The sequence below is a fragment of the Haemorhous mexicanus genome, chromosome 3 (assembly GCF_027477595.1).
Source record: "Haemorhous mexicanus isolate bHaeMex1 chromosome 3, bHaeMex1.pri, whole genome shotgun sequence".
In the NCBI taxonomy this organism is placed as follows: domain Eukaryota; kingdom Metazoa; phylum Chordata; class Aves; order Passeriformes; family Fringillidae; genus Haemorhous; species Haemorhous mexicanus.
Window position 1 is genome coordinate 111,409,979 of NC_082343.1, and position 17,915 is coordinate 111,427,893.

The following is a 17,915-nucleotide window of genomic DNA, read 5'->3' on the forward strand; positions in this document are numbered from 1 at the left end:
GGGGTTGATTTTGTATTCAGTTATGAGGATGGCCTGGCACCTGATCTTTGGGAGATGTTTTTGGCAGAAGGGGGATGTAATCACCTCAAGTTAAAGGAGTTGTGAATAATGTGAATTCATAACTTGCTTCAGGCTTTCTTTTTACAATCAAGAAAAGCCCTGGAAGCCACATAATCCTGTGAATGGGCACTCAAACCCAGGCTATTTGAGATCTGATTCTGGATGGTCATCTTCTGGAACAGACAGCATTTGCAAAAGCTTAACATCATGACCAAATATATTTCATAGCTGGGGGAGCTATTTATATTTTTTTTTGAGGTAAATTTCAGTTTGGTTGGAAGTACTGATCTGCCTTCTTTTGACACTCCGGTTCTGTAGACTGGGGGGAAGCATTAAATATTTCCTCACTACCTAATGTGCTGTAAACAATTTATTTAAAAGCAAACGTCCAGATGTACTAAATAATGCAGTGGGCTTGTCCAAAACTCCCATTTCTGAGGCCTGCATGAATAATACATACTAAAATAAAATGGACAAGAATTTCTAAGTTTGTTTAGAACTGAATTAAGAGCTGATAAATTAACAAACATGGTTGTCAGTGCTGGTTTGGGAGATGAAATATTCTGGGACACCAAACAAAATGAATCACAAACATTCCATGTCCTGAAATAAGCATCTGCAAAATGTCTGCATTAGCATTACTATTATGAATTTAGTCTGAAGAGACTTTCAAGCCAGAAGGGGCCACTAGATCCACTTGACTATCTCCACAACACAGGGTGTAGAGTTACACTGAATGATTCCTGTCTTGAGTCTTCAGGCTCTGGCTGAGCCCAAGCAAAGGGAGACAAAAAAGAAAAGATGAATATTTGCAATGGCTTGGATAAGAATTGAGAGAGGAAAACTTGAGAAGTGGAGGGAGATGAAAGGTGAAGCTCCAGATCAGTATCTGAAGGTCACTCACCATATGTTGGTTTAAGGTCTAAGGTGCAGAAATTGACCTGCAAAGCAGTGGAGAAAGTATTTCTGTCTCTGGCCATCAGTCACTCTGCTCAGGCTACTGTCTCTTCCCATCTTTGACTTACTGCTGGGGACCCAATTCCTTTTCCATGAGCAATCACATTGGAGCAATAAATCTGAATTGTTTCTGGGATCAATTGACAACCGTATGCTGGGAGAAGGAAATCCTCTAATTTCCCTTTCACTGGAGTCACATAGTCCAGATAACTGGAAGCTGAAATTAAGGATGGGACTACACCAGAGAGTTCAGAGCAGGATGTGAGTTTCTTCAGCATGGGAGTGTTTGGAGGCAGGCTGAGCCAGAGATGCAAGAAATGAACATATCAGGAAAGATATTCTGGATATCTATTTTGGAAAAATGTTAATTGTCACTGTACATTGCCAGACTGACAAACCCTGCAGGTTCCACGGGATGTCCCTGCAGATATATCTCAGAAATGCCCCATTAGCTTTTTCTTCTACTTGAGAGTTCCCCTCCTGCTCTGTTCCTCCATGGAGGGTCTCACAACTAAGAATTAATGGGAACTTTTGTGTTGTAGATACCAGGCTGAGTGAGACCCCATGGTCAAACCATTAAACTAAATCATCAAACACCAAACCTCTTCATCACTCATCTTGCTTCATTAGGCTTGCAGTTTAGTTGAAAACCACAAATGAAAAATGAAGATAAACCAAAAAAAAAAAGGGAAGGAAAAAAAAAAAGAAAATGGACATTTTTGCAGAGGCAGAAATTAGGGAGATCTGTTGAGAGGTTCCTTCTGACTCTTTTTCAGAATATAATTGGAGACAGTTTCCTTATCCTCACAATGCTTAGGTGGTCCAAATGAGATTCAACTGCTCCTGGTGCCAGACTGGTATCCTGATGAACTTTTTCCCTGCCTGGGCAAAAGGAGGATCTGGCAGCTCTTGGGGTGTCTGCCACAACACCACTGGGCTCTCAGTTTATCCTGCTACTTTATAGGGCCCTGTAGTGGGGGATAATCTCAACCCAGCTGCAGTAGCAACCTAAATACCCAAGGCAGGCAGGAGAACCAGGACTTTTATTCCTACCCTATAGAAAGGAAAGGGAGACACACAGGGTGAAAGCCAGCTGTCTCAGGCTGCATCCAAAGCAGGTGGGCTGCAGGGGAGGGGGGAATCTGACTCTCTGCTCTGCTGAGACCCCACCTGCAGTGCTTCATCAGCTCTGGGTCCCCAGCACAATGGACCTACTGGTGAGAGTCCAAAGGTAGGACAGCTCAGTGAGGGAAGATGGCTGGATAGATGAAACACCTCTGCTGTGAGAAAGGCTCAGAGAATTGGGATTGTTCAGCCTGAAAAAGAAAAGTCTTCAGGTGGCCTAATTGTGGCCTTCCAGTACCTAAAGGGAACTGACAAGAAAGAAGGGGACAGACCATTTACAAGGGCCTGGAGTGATAGGACAAGGGAAAGTGGCTACAAACTGACAGAGGTCAGGTTTAGATTGGATGTTAGGAAAAAATTCTTCCCTGTGAGGGTGGTGAGGCTCTGGAATAAGTTGCCCAGAGAAGTTGTGGATGCCCCAGAGATGTTCAAGGCTGGGTTGGAAGGGGCTCTGAGTAACCTGAGAGGTTGGAATTAGATGATCTTTAAGGTGTCTTCTGACCCAAACCATGCTGTGATTCTATGAGTACATTGCATCTAAACAACTGGGAGGACTCAGAAAACTAGAAATCCATGTTCCTGCTGGCAAACCAGCACCTGATTGCCACTGGTATGTGTGGAAGTTCAGTGCCTGCGTGTTATGCAAAACAACAAGCTGAAAAACGCCCTGACCTGAGCTAACCTGCAGAGCCCTGGCCCCGTGCCCAGTGCAGGGTCACTCTCAGCTGTTTGGTTAAGCCCCAGTTCCTGTGTATACAGACCCAATGGCACTCAGATAGGGCCATGCTGACATGCAGGTGCAGATCAGCCTGAACCTTTCACCCCTGCTTGGCTTCAGCCTCTGGTAGCACTAAGCCATCTCATGGCCCCTGCTTACAAACAGGTCCTTTTTTTCCCCCTGCAAGAAACTCCTGTTCAGTGTTTGGTCCTCTGGAGCTGCTTTTCTGCAGTACTGGTTCTGTTTCACTTCAAAAGCCAGCAAGAAATATTTCCCTAGTGTCCTCTCTATGCCTACTGCAATTTATTAAGTTATGCTTCAAACATTTTGGATCACAGTTGGGCTGCAAGGCATTACACAAAATAGGAGCATTTTGCTTGCAGAGTGCACAAGATGTTTCTTTGCTCATGGGATTCTTTGTGGTGTTTGGCGTGTCTCTCGTTCAGTTTATATTGATGGGCAAATATCCTGGTTCTTTTATTTTGATGTAGATTGTTTCCTGGACCAATCCCATATTTTAGCTCCGTAATAGGAGAGTGGGTGGAAGCAAAGAAACTGATAAAATCTCCCTTTGCTGCTGGTGAATTTCTGAGATGTTTTCTTCAGCTTAAGTTTTGGAGTTTTTTTATATTGTGGTTAGGAGTCCACATTTAGTGCCACACTGATATTGAAGAAGCCCTGACCAGGTTTTGCTTTGGATAGGGACAGGATGATGCCTGGAAGGCAAAGGGGAGGTTTCACTGAAGTTCATGGGTATGGCCAGTGTGCAGGGATCATGAGTTCACATGGACACACTGGAATGGCAGGGAGCTGGCTTTTACTATGTGTGAAAATTATCTGTCTTCTGGTTTGGGTTGAGATTTGGAGAACCTTTCTCTCAGAGCTGGGCAGCTTGCAATGGGATGGCTGCAGAGGATTCCTTGGCTATTAGGAACTAATGCTTCCCTGTGAGGGTGGTGAGGCTCTGGCACAGGTGTCCCAGAGAAGTTGTGGCTGCCCCATCCCTGGAATTGTCCAAGGCCAGGTTGGATGGGGCTTGAAGCAACCTGGTCTGGTGGAAGGGGTCCCTGCCCATGGCAGGGAGTTGGAACAAGGTGATTTTTGAGGTCCCTTCCAACCCAACCTTTCCATGGTTCTGTGATTTTCCCCTCTCTGTGTTGAATCCTCTTTGCACAGACACCTTGCCCACTCATCTGGCAGTGCCTGAACATTCCTGGCATCACAAAATCCTGGCTAATGGGGTAAAACAGCAGCAAATTCATCTTGCTTTGAACACCAGGCTGTGATGACACAGAGGCAGCTCGGCTATGCAGGACAGGGCAAACGGCCCAGGGTGGCAGATTTTTCAGATGGGCTCATTGTCTGACCTTGATCAACAAGGTTTTGGCACCAGTTGCTCCTGCACACTGCGGGGTGGAAGCCAAACCAGAGTTTTTTGAGGCTGCCCTCAAATGTAGGTGCACGCCATGCTTGCAAACATCACTCTTGGATGCAGGCAACATGCATCCCCCAAAACTTGCTTTGCCCACCCAAGCTCAGGGGGTCATATCAAAATGTCCTTGCAATGTGGGAGAAAGGAGGACAGTGGCTGGAAGCTGTCCCCAGGCATGGTGGCCTTTCCACAGGCTGCTCTTTTGGAGCTGCTGAAGTTCACAGAGCTCTGCTGGGGAGAAGAGGAGAGAGGGGGATGCGAGTGAGGCTGCCATATGGGGATGTGTCTAATACTAAACACGTGCCCTGATCTTTCCAGTTATTCACTGGAGAGCAGAAGTGTCGTGCTCCTGGTGAGCTGGGGCAGGAGGGGCCCCACATGTGAGCTGGAAGCAGAGCCAGGCCCATCATGGAGCTCAGCAGAGGAACTTCCGCGAATCAAAGGCGCGCGTGTTTATTTACAGAACTGCCAGCAGCAGGGGAGCCGCCCCAACAAGCTCATAAACATATTTACAGGGCTTTCACAGCAAGGTTTGTAAGGAACAATAAAGCAATCACTCAGCACCTCTGCTTAGGAGCTCTTCATGGCGAGGAGTCCTACCCGGAGCTGTGAGGCGCTGGCTGAGTCGCTCTTTACAAGGCCTCGGGCCCAGCCCGCCTCACTGAGCTTCATTGCTTTTCTCTCCTGGAAGCTTTCCCAATTCCCTCTGCTCCTGTAAGGAGCTGATCTGCTCTTTAACTCAGCTGGGATGGGGATAAGGATAACTCAGCTGCTCTTCCTTCTCCAAGGGGTGGAAAAACATCTGCCTTCTATGTGTATTGTCTCTGAGTTTCCACATTTTTGCAGATGTGTGAGCACCATGTCCAGTCTCCTGTAACCATCTGATCTCCAAACACCAGCGTGCACCAAGGAAGCCTGAGAAGCCCCCAGGTTCTCTCCCAAGGACTGTAAATCCATGGCCCTTGATGCTTGCATTGGAAATTTACCAAATACCTCATACCCATAGCACTTTACTTCACCTCTGGGCTCAGAAAAGGAAACAGATTAGATGATTTCAGTCAACTTTTCAAGTCCAGGGGATATTTTCTTTCTGCATTGTTTTCCTTGAGAGGGACATGATGCCAGAGGTAGAAAATGTCCCAGGACTTGGCACCATGGTGACAAATAGGGCCAGGAGGAGTGGATGGAACAATGCAGGAGCACAAAGGAAGGAGAGCAGAAGAACCAAGGGGCAGGACTGCTTTCCTCATTCATCCATCCCTGAGCTGCAGGCCATCAAAGCACACACTGTGCTGCCACCTCAGCTTGGCCAGCAGCCTCAGCTGCAGCCTGGAGCCTTTGATGCCTGTGCAGGGCTTCTGCCTCTGCAGGGCATGAGAGTTGAAAGGGACTGTGGTGGTATTTTTAGCAAAGAGCACAAAAGTATGTGGGAAGGGTCATGAGTTGTCCTGTAGAACAGCAGATGTTTCTCAAGAAATCACGTGGGAGGGCTGATGGTCTGGAGGAGGAATCTGCCAGGCTCTGGTATGGGTGGAACCCCTGGGAAAGGGCTGGTCTCTCACTGCCTTTGAGGGCGAGTGCTTGGAATGAAAACAAACTGAAGGGTTTTAGGGGTCCCAAACAAAGGCAATCTGGGCCCATTGCAATTTGGATATTCTCCATTACTGACACAATTCAGTGCCCCATTTTATTTTATTTTATTTTGTTTCACAGCATCCAGCTAGTATCATGAGCTTCTTAGACCTTTAAAAATGGCCTCTGTGTGAATAGGAGGAAGGGACTTTGGCCAAGATATTTATTCTGACTGCAAACTGAGGAATCATTTGGATTATTGGGCTAGTGCTTGGTTTCCTGAACTGGTTGTTGCTGCTCTTCTCTTTTTGGAGAAGAATGGGGTGGTGGCAATTTCTGGACCTAGGGCTGGAATCAGAGCTGGGAATGAGAGGTTAAGGGCAGTGCAGAGACTCAAGACTTAGATAAGTCTAGTCCTGGCTTTGTGAGTCATGGTCTTGCTGGGAATTTGGGTTCAAGCTTTGGGTAGTCTCCTCCAGCATCCATGGTTCTGTGCAGAGTCAGCTTATGGCATACTTGAGCAGAGAATCATATAATCATTAAAGCTGGAAAAGGCCTCCAAGGTCATCTGGTCCAATAATTAACCCAGCACTTCCAAGTCCACCACTAAACCACATCCCTTAGTGCCTCATCCACATCTACTAAATACCTCTGGGATGGTGACTCAGCCTGTTCCCTGGGAAGCCTGTTCTAATGCCTGTCAACCCTTTCAGTGAAGAAATTTTTCCTAATATCTAATCTAAACCTGGTGCAACTTGAGGCCATTCCCTGTGGTCCTGTCCCTTGTTACCTGGGAGAGGAGACTGACCCCCACCTGTCTCTGCTTCATCTGTTTTAATCATGTGCAAAACCCTTGGGAACTTTTTCATTCTTCATTTTGGGACTGTTACTGCAGTTTCCAGCTAATAGTTCTTAGCTGACAACTAACATCCGTGGAGTCACATATGGGAATTTGGGGAATGCCAAAAAATTGCACTATTTTGAAGGTCCCTTTCTGACTCGGCTTCAGGGTTTCAGGACATCTGCAGGTGCCTGGGATTTCCAGCTTCTAAGTATCTAAGCAATCTGAGCAAATTCACAGTAAATCACTAGTAAAATACTATCAGAGACACATCTCTTGTCCCTGATCTTTGCAGGACTAAATGACCTTTCAAGGTCCCTTCCAACCCAAATTATCCTACTGTTTAATGAATTTGGATGCCCTTAAAGAAGCTAAATGTGCCAGGAGTTTTAAGATGGGTATTGATTACATGAAAGGGTCTTATACACCATGTGGATGTGTGCTCTTTGGGAAAACAATTTCCCATTAAATTCTCCCATTCTCCCAAAAATATTGAAAGTATTACCAGTGTTAAAAAATGGTACAGTCATGTTTGGAAAAATAGCCTGAAATCCTGGTTTTGTTTTTTTTTTTTTTTTTTTTTTGTTTGGTTTGGTTTCTTTTTTTTTAATGTTGCCTTTATTTTGAATTATTACTGATATATTTGATGATTTGGAGGTTTTGCTTTCATTGCTCTGCTGGGGTTTTCCTTGTTTTCCTGCATTTTTTTATTGATTGGGTGCCAAGGAAGTGAGGAGTGGGTCACTGATGTGAAAAGTATCAGAGAGTATTTGATTAGAGCTGTTCAAAGGGAAACAATTTGGGCAATTTCTATGCCATTATGAAATTTAGAGCATTGTATTTTCGTCCCAGAGGGGAATGGGAAAAAAAAAAAAAAGAGAAATTGTGAGAAATTGTTGCTAGAGAAAAATGTCTTGTCAGCTGCTTCACCCTCAACTGGGAGTTCCATTCAGTTCTGAAGGAGCAAACATCTTCTACTGAATGTCACCAGTCAAGGATTTCCATGGAGACTGCAGATACCTCCTTTAGAGCTCGAGAGCTGCTAAGAGGACAGGTCTGCAAGTGTTGAACTGGAGGTTCACATTTTACAACCACTTTTTAGAAGTCCCTTTTCTCACTCTGAGAACCCTTGCAAATGTTTTAGGAGCAAGAAGACATTTGGCCAAGCAGCCAAAATCCACAAAGCTGCATGGAGGCCGTGACCCCTCAGGTAGCAGCTTGTTCACTCCGGGGTTGTATGAGCTGTGATTTGAATTTAAAAAAATAACAAATTGTTTCCTGAGGTCTGTTGAGGCATTGATACATCCTTTCTCCTCCTTGGAATGAGAGCACAAGCCAAACAAAGGTGAGAAAATACAGTCTCCCTGTGCATGTCTTCTGCAGAGGAGAAGAATAATTGTTGCCTAAATTCAGTTTAATCAGCACTCTGTCCCTTGGTCCCAGGCTTTGTTCTGTATCAGCCAACCGTAAAGCCCTAAAGAATGGGGAAAAAAGTTATTTTTGGCTTTAGAATTGCATAATCCTTCAGGTGAGGTGTTCAGCAGATGACAGAGCAGAGGGGGAAGCAGTGGAACTGGCCATGCAGCTCATCCCACTGCGGAGCTGAACGTGCTGAGCCCTGAGAGCCCTGGTGTTAATGGGCTGTAGCACATAGGAAGTGAGCAGGGTGAGTGATAAGGTCTGGATCTGGGCTCTGACAATTCCCTCAGGTGCCTGAAAGATCCAGTGTTTCTGCCTGAGCTGTTAAAAGGTCTGCTGCAGAAGACAGACTGCATGATGATTAGAACCATCTGTTCTTCACTTCTGCCACAGCAAATTCAATATTAAGGGCTCACAGGGCTTCCAACGGGGTCCAAACCCCCCTATTTGCTGATATGTACCACATGCAGCACATCCATTTCTGACCAGCTTCCTCTGGCCTCTTGGTGGCCTGGGGCACATACCAGGCAAGAAAGACTGTATAAAGTGCTCTGCCAGTGTGTGACAGGCCACCAAACAGGATCAGTAAACTCTGCATGCCATGGAGAAGTGATGTCCTGTGTGACCCTGCCCAAATTCACTGAATCCTCTGAACAATGGAACATCCATGGCTGGAGCTCCTCCTGCTTATTCCTGTCACAAGAGGAAACCCATGGTACATGGCTTGCTCATGGCCAAGGAAACCATTTGGGAAATCCATTTCCAAATCTGACCATCAGAGCTAGGATCTGATGGGAAAGGGCCATATCTCTGTCTCCAAGTCTGCAATGTCAGGCTAGTCATAGAATCATGGAATAGTTTGGGTTGGAAGGGACCTTTAAAGAACACCTAGTCCAATCCCCCTGCAATGACCGGGGACATCTCCAGCTAGATCATGTTGCTGAAAGCCCCACCCAACCTGGCCTTGAATGTTTCCAGGGATGGAGGGATTTCTACAACATCTCTGGGCAATCTGGGCCAGCGTTTTGCCATCCTCTATATAAAAAACTTCTTCCTTATATCTAATCTAAATTGCCCCTCTTTCAGTTTAAAACCATTACCACTTGTCCTAGCACAATAGGCCCTGGTAATAATTGTCAACACCTTTCTTGTAGACCCTCTTGAGGTACAGGAAAGCTGCTGTAAGGTGTCCCCAGACTCATCTTCAGGCTGAACAATTCCAACTCTCCCAGCCTTTAATAATGAGTGACTGTGTTATGTCTCCTTTATTCAAAACAAAACAAAATAACCAACCAACCAACCAACCAACCAACAAAAAAAAAAAAAAAAAAAAAAAAAAAAACACCAACCAACAAAACAAACAAACAAGCAAACACAAACAAAAAACCAACAAAGAAAAGAACTTCACCCAAGAGGAAATTCACCCAAGATGTCCAAGTCTTTGGCTGCAGGAGGCAGCATATCTGTGAGCATGGTTTTGACCATGCACCAGCGTGGTTCCATCTGTTCACTGCTGACCTCAGGTGGTCCCTGCTGGTGGCACCATCGGGGTCTGTGCAAACCCCAAGAGCATTTTCCCATTTTGTGTTTGCCTGCCTGCCATATCAGCACTTCCTGCCTCTGTGTTGCTGCCTTTGCACCCTTCTCCAGCAGTTCCCTGGCAGGGATATCCAAACAGAAAATCCTCTCCTCTGCTGCTCGTGGAAATGCCCTGTGCAATAGATGGCTCTGATCAACCTGCAGAATAGCTGACACTCAAGAGAAAAGCCTGCTCCCAGATGCATAAATATGGATTATCTCGTGTCCAGGGGGAATAAAAAGCTGTTGGTCTGTGCTGTGCGTCATAACACCCCTCAGAAGCCACCTGGACACCCAGAGATCCGAAGCGTGCAAACCAGCACTGCAGGGAAATGATGCCAAGAGATTAGGAAAAAATTAAAAAATATCAAAATCCAGTGCTTAGAGGAAGGCACTGAGATCCATAAACAGGTGCCTAAATGAATGATTTCACAGCTGAAGGTATTGAGCATCCAAAGTGGCCGTGAAAGAAGAAGATGTAAAACTGATGTGCAGATTCAAACAGAGGTGAACACCTACTTGATCGTGCTCTTATCTGCTAAATCACAGCTTCTATTGCAAAATAATTAGTGTCCCTGTACTTAATGCATGTTATTCAACAGAGCAAATTACTCTGTTCCCCTAGGTCTTATTAAGAGATAAAGCAATTTTCAGCAAGTTACCAGATTGAGAAGGCTGTGGCTGTGACAGAAAACATGAGAAACTGTTTCTTAGCTTATAGAGAATAACATCCATGATTTTAATTATTAAGTTTCACCTGCTTCATTATTTTTTGTAGTTCAGTGGTTTAATAATAAATAATTTTCCCTGTTTGATGATCCAGGCTTGGCACTGAGAAGTGGGCAAGATTAAAAATGAGTGAATTCTAGTTACATTGAGCATCTTCTAGCCTGCCTTGGGCTTTCCACTGACTTCCTGATTTAAGAAAGCCACTCATTCATGATGGGGTTTAGATCCAGCAGGAATGACTAGTTATGCCTCTAAAGCAATGCAAATTAAAACAGGTATCTGTAGGGACAGCTAAATGCTATGTCAGCTCTCATTTTCCTGGAGAACAGGATTTTCCCACACCACCTTTCTCTGCCCAGCTGCTTTGAATTAAAGCCAGCTCTTCATGAGCCCATTTTTCTCTCCTGGTACCAGTGTAAATCAAAAGCTAACCCTGTTAATGTCACTGGTGTAAAACTGGAGGAAATGAGAGAAGAATTAGCCTGGGAAAAATCCAATTTGCTTCTTACGCTCTGTCTTTCCAAGTTCAATCTAGATTAAAAATATTCACCAATGTATACAAATGGGAAACCAGCACAGCACACCATCTGTCTGGGAGTGGAAAAATCAGGACTTTTTCCTCTACCTCCCAGACTTGCTATAAAGCAAACAAAAATGGACAAGGCACTTCAACAGTTTCATGCTAAGAAAGCACAACAAGAAAGCTGCACAGTATCTAGGGATTGCAGTTCAAGGCACCTGGTACAAGCCAGGCTTTGGAGTTAACTGAAACCTGGGACCTGCAGGGTTAATGTGTGTTTATATAAGCACCAAAAGCTGTCATTTTAGCTCTCTTCCATGAATCTTTGCCGTGGCCCACATGTACAATAGATCTCTTTTCAGAAATGACATAATGTAGTGTTTTACAAAAAAAATAAATAAAAAAAGGGGTGAAAGTTTCCTTTTCATCCTGCCAATGGGAAACGTGTCTTATGTGCTTCAGCAAATTACTGCCTGGAGGCAGAACAAGCTCTTTGTAATATTTTGGTGCAAAAAACAGGTACCTAGTCATCCATCCAGCAGGGTGTCACATAGCTGTGTCCTCTGGAGAGAGCTGGATGCCTTTGAACTTTCTTTCCCAGCAGTGCTGCTGCATGGAGTTATACTCTAGAATGCCATTCCCCTCTCAGGAGGTCTGCAACAGCTGCAGCACAAGTTTTATGGGTTCTGCAGAAAGAAATAGTCCCCCAGAAAATACAGTAGCTACATTCAGGTGGGTATTTTGCTGGCCTGTGTATTCTTCTGACAGCCACTGACAAATGTGAATGCTGTGGTTGTAACAGGGCACACTTGATGCATCTTTCTCCTTATGAGGGGCTTGACAGCAATAAGTCACATTTTCAAACAGAGTTTGGGTGAGCTGGAGAGGGGAGGGTGACCAGTATAAGGAGTTTAATGCCTTCCATGAGGAATGCAGGGGATGCCCATGGAATAATGTATTTAATGCCATGTCTCTATGGGACAAAGCAGTGCTACTGAGCTAGAGTCATCCTAGGGACTGGAAATCTACAGAGAAAATGAGATCAAACCCAGACACTACCAAGTCCTGAGTCACACAAACTTGTCAGGTCTTGTCTTCTTCATGGAAAGGTGAATTTTTCTGCAAAGCAGTAATTCAAGCAGCTGGGCTGGGGTGCTCCTGCTCCAGCCTGGCCTCACACTGCATGTGATGGATTCAGAGAGAGGGAGTGGGATGGCATTTACCAGAGCAAAGTTAGCCCATGGGAATATTCTGCGGGGTTCATATCACAATGGAGAAAACCAACCATCCTGTTCTTTCTGATGTTTTTGTGTAAATAAATACCTAACTTGGAAGAAAGAGATGCTGAATGAAGTGAAAATGGTCTTTGAAGTCTCCAAGGACAGAGTTGTTTGAGTGGTCGTGATCTAAGTACATGACTGGGGCAGAGTTTGTGGACAGAGATCTTAACTGGCCCTGCAAGACTTGTCTCACTCAAAAATCACAGCACTTAACATTCCTGTCAGTAAACCAGCCCTGATCTCTCATTACTGGGTCACAGAGTGGGAAGGAAAATCCTTTCATCTTGCTATGGCTCAACTTGATTTTCCAAGTTTCCAGTGGATTACTGAAGTGACTGCTGGTGCAGCCTTAGTGATCTCCACCAGCCTTCCCTTGCACAGATACATGGAACTAAGAATTGACTCCTCACTGAGGACAGTCACTGGATAACTTGTGTTTCTCTTTGTCCCACTGTGTCCCCCAGTAGAATGCATTTCTCAGGGAGAGAGAGCTGGGTTTCTGTTTGTTTGCTTTGAAACTTCATTTTCTTAACCCAGCCTGGATTCAGTAGGGCAAGTTATTTAAGCTTTGTTTCCATGAACTGGTTGTTACTATGACCTTCTTAAGAGCTCTGAAAGCTTGTCAGTGTTTTCTGATGTTTTCTCATAAAATGTTGGTTCTCTCACTCTCCAATATTTTACAGACTATAAATTCATAATCATAGAGTGGTTTGGCTTGGAAGGGACCTTAAGGATCATCTAGTTCCAGTCAAAGTTCTTAATTGTTAGGTGTTTTTCCCAGTTCTTGAATCAATGGGCCTTTTCTGTGTTTGCTGCCATTGCTTTTACATGGTTTTAAACCTAACTATGTGTAGACTTCTTTCAGCCATCTGTAGATAGGTATCTCTGCCTAGATACTTGCCCATCAGATGAAGATATCTCCACTCTCCTGTTCAGACTCTCTTAAGTTTTACCAGACCATCCAATTATATATCACAAGGCTTCTATCAAACCAATGCTTGTTAGAGCCTTGTTTTCATGTGGTGAAAATGTGGGTGACCAAGTGACCTGGCCAAGGTGGAGGCCAGGCTGGTGCCTAGCGGTCCCTCCTCTCTGGGTTAGAAGGCAGGGTTGCCCACATTCCCTTTTGCCTTGAACTCCAGCCCAGTGACTTGTTCAGTTCAGAAACAATCCACTTTATTGCTCTCCCATGTAAATAAAAGCTGCATATCGCCACTGGGTGACAAGCAATTTCCTCCTACTCCCACACGTATAATAAAGGAGAAAAATTGCAGATGACATTGCTGTAGACTGACATAGAAAACAGCAATTTATGTATTTCCCAGGGGAAAAAAAGAGAAAGATTAGGGAAGACTGTGCCTCCCTATTAAAACTGCAGCTGCACATTGCCAGTGCAATGCTATGCTTGAAAATTGTTTCTTGGAAAGATACCTTAATTTTTATTGCCCTATAACACCTATAGAAGGAGGAGAGAGGAATAAATGTGGTGGCAAAGTGCACCCCTTAGTGGGAATTGTTGCAGCCACCATCCCAGGCCTGCCTGGGAGCTCTGAACAGATTCTTCATGCTCTTTGCTACACTCTGGGATGCCCAGACCCAAAAACCTGCAGACCTCAGACCTAATTCTCTGTCATCTTCTTCTCTGGATGTAATAATGTGTCAAAACAGGACAAGTCTACACAGGGGTAAATGTGGGGATTCATGTGTGAAGCCTGTGGGTCTCACTGGAGTTCCCCTTCAGGCCAGCAAAGAAGTCCTCAACCACTGAAACTGGACTCTGAGCCACACCTGAGCCATGCCAGGCCAGGATTAATTTGGTTCAGAATTAATCTTTTCATTGCTATAAAGAATCTGCAACTCCTGTGTGCTGGTAATACAACATCCTTCAAGGTTTACCACAACAAAATGATGCTGTTCTTTTCTGTCTGTGTCTTGACTGTGTTGTGCCTGGTACTCAGAGCAAATTGATGCCATTTAGTTTCTTTGGAAACTTCAAATGTTTTTCATCTCCCCTAACTTTAGGTGTCAATCATGAAGACACACATATGAAATCCTTGACTCGCATATGAACTGTTTAAAGTGGGGGATCCTTTTCCAGTACCTGGAAAGAAATGCAGCTTTGCTGGTGGTGCCAGTACTGTTCTATTTCAGATACCTTCCTCAGGCCAGGAGGAACCACCTCTGTTCCCTTCATTTGACTATAAAATATCTTTGGCCAGTTCTGACAACATTATCAACAGACAAATCCTGCTCCCTGTGTGTCAAAGGTCAGTTTAATGCTCTCATATTGTCTCTTTTATACTCCACTGAGAAGGGACACTCAGGACAATAAAGTATGGCAAAAAATTAAAATACAAGGAATAAAGGAGACAAGATATCAAAGATCTTACAACAGAGAAGGACATTCAGCTAGTCCAGACCGCACTCAATTAATAACAATAAAAAAAGCAATGTTTTATGTCCCCATCTTGTCTGACCATAAGGCAGCACAGGCTCTGCAAGAATAGCCCCTGGGGTCTGCCTGCCGCTGGCTGAGTCCCTCTCCACCAAAGCCTCGACCTCAGAGCAAAGTGATTGTATTATTCCAGGGAAAAGCCCACGGCTCCATCTAGAGGGGAGAAAGAAATACTGGAGCTTCTGGATTGAGGTGTTTCATCTCCTTCTGTGAGGAGTGCTGGTACCTGAAGGTTCACATGGACATGGAGATAGGCTGGAGGGAAATGGGAGGGCAGGTTTTTGAGACTGAAGAGGGAACTGTGAGAGGAATAAAACAGATCCAATTACTTTCTCTGTGGCTGCCTGCAATCAATAGTGCAGTGGCTCAAGGATTAGATTTGAAACAATCTGTCTGGAGATGATGGAAATGTCACAGGCAAAAAGAATATCCATGGAACTCTTCCTCTAAAGATGTGCCAGCCTCTTGAAAATTCTGAACAGTCTCTCTGTTTCTTTCCAGCTCTTTCACCTCTAAAGTTTCAGTAAGTTTAGTGAAAGGGCGGTGATTTCCTCCAGCAATCCTTCCCACCTGTCCTTTGGTGACACCCAAAGGCTCTGTTGTGGCCCTTTTCCTGCCTTGTACATTCTCCAGGGTGCAAAAGAAGCTCTAAGAAGCTAAGAAGCTCTGTTATAATCAAACTGTGGCCAAATGCCAGAATTAGGTGTTGGGAATTCTGTGGTGTGAAAACCAGTAGCATTGTCAGAATCAGCTGATATCTTGTGTTTATGTCCAGTTTATAAATGAGTGATGTCATCTCTGCTTGGCTGCTTCTCAGAGCTTGTGCATCTCAGGATAAAGGTTGTTACTGAGGTATCCTGCACTGTGACATCAGTCATCCTCATAGCTCTGTGCACTTAAGTTGCTGTGGGGTGCTGTCCATCCCTGTGTAGGTTCTGCCTGCAGCCCTTATCCCATGGCATTGCCCCTGCTCTGGTGTTTGGGGAATGACCCAGAATGGGCCCCACTTAGCCAGGAGAAGCCCAGATCAGAGGGGTGCAGGTGAGTGTGGGTAAGCTCAGGACACTTCAGCTCCATCCACACTAACAGTGAACCTCTGAACCCAGCAAGATTGTCCAGAGCATCTCTGCAGAGCTGTGTTGGTGAAGCTGGAACCCCCATCCCTGTGATGCCCAAGAGACACCACAAAGGGCTGGTGCAGAGGGCTCTGTGCTCCTGCCTGGATCCATCTCTGTGCTTCAGCCCAGCTCCAGCAGGTGCAGTGGGGATGGGAAAGCCAAAGGTCTTGCCTGTGGATAGACCTGGGTCTCTTCTGCTGCCCAAGTTGTGGAATGAGAAAGCACCCTCATCACAGGAGGGTGAGGAGTCTGGCAAGGCTCAGGGAGGGTGGTACCATGCTAGGGGTCCCTTCTGCATCACAGGAAGTAACTTTTTTTGTGACTTTTTGTCACTTTTTCAGTGTGCTTTTTGCTGGTACTGACCTCCAAAAGCTCTGACCAAATGGAACAATACCACAGACACAAAAAAACTCCTCAGACAAAAAAATCAAAGGATCACAAAGATTGGAGAAGTCCTCCAAGATCAAGTCCAGTCTTTGAGCAAATACCCCTGTGCCCTCTAAACCACATCATGAAGTGCCACATCTACTCATTTTTTGAACACTTCCAGGGATTGGGCTCCATGACTTCCCTGAGGAGCCTGCTCCACTGCTTTACCATTTTTACAGTGAAGAAATGTTTCCCAACATCCAATCTGAACCTCCCCTGGCACAACTTGAGGGCATTACCCCCTGTCCTATCAGACATCTTTCAAAGTATTAGAGGGAGAAGGGAAATTGGTAGGGTCTGGAGGATGGATGATCTTAGAGGTCTCTTCCAATCTCATTATTCTGTGATTCTGTGATTCTCCCTCCCCGTGTATTTATTCTCTGTCCCATCGGAACGGCGGTGGAAGCAGACTGAAGTGCTGGGGCTGCATCACCACACGGTGGCATGAGCTCTCTTCGGCAGCTGCTGCTGGCCCTGCGCTGCAGCACAGGAGCTGGAGCTGCTGCTCCACCAGCCCAGAGCGTCTGGCTGCCTCCTGAAAAGCAAGGATGGAGTTTGCAAAGGCACAGGCAGCTGCAATTCCAATCAGAACTGCTGTTCCACTTATCCATCACTTTAGAAGTGTACAGGCTTGGAGAAAATATGAGCACCACAGAAATATTGCTGAGCTGGCATAAAATGTTCTGGTGTATGTGTGCAGTCAGATCTTTTCTGCATCTGCTCATCAATGGTATGCTCAACACCAGGAGAATTATGAATACATTCAATCCAATCCTACATTCATTTGTTTTGCTTTCCTTCCCCCATAGTCTTGCTGATGCAGGCAAAAATCTTTTGAACATGTGTTTTTGCACAGAGGGGTTTTGCTGGTTTGGTCCCACTGCAATGTATGTGTCAAATGAGGAGACAGAATCAGTAAAGCACAAGCTGCTGAAGAATGTTGTAAAAGTTTTAATGCTGGAACTAGTGCTGATCTTAGGATTATCTCTGAATCATCTTCAGTAGATGGGTGCCAATCTATCATTTTCTTTCGTGATGCTGCAAAAAACTTCACTCCATGTGCTCAGGATGAGAGCTGGCATTTTTCAAATGAGAAACTGCAGTTTCATCAATATAGAAACTTTCCATAGGAACATGTCGATTCGATTACTTTATACTCAGAAAAAGCCAATGTTCTTAATTCCAACTATTATTGGCAATGTTCTTGGAATGGAACCCTGTGATTTTTTTTATTCCCAAATGATTGGTTTCTAAATCACTTTCATCTAACAATTAAGATATAAATTTTAACAATAGTCTTATTTGCCTTTCTAGGTAGACTGGAATTAAAATTAAAGTGATTTTTGAGTTTGATTCCGAAGTTAAAAGGGAGAGAAAGGACTTTTTTCTTTTGTAGGAGGGAAAAACTGTGGTTTTCAAGGCAGTTTTCATTCTGAGACTGAAACTGTGATGAAAAGTGGTTGATGAAGATTTGGTGCGTTTTACAGGGCCTGAGAGAGCAAATAACTCTTCTCTCCAGAATTCAACAGCAGCAGAGTGAAACACAGCAGGTTTCAGGACTGTGACCACCCACCACTTCTTACTGCAAGTGCTGGCAGCCTCAGCAAATCTGGGAAGTTGGAAGGGTCTTGTTTTTCCAACTATGTAATCACAGAGGATGCTTAAGCAGATTTGTTCTTAGC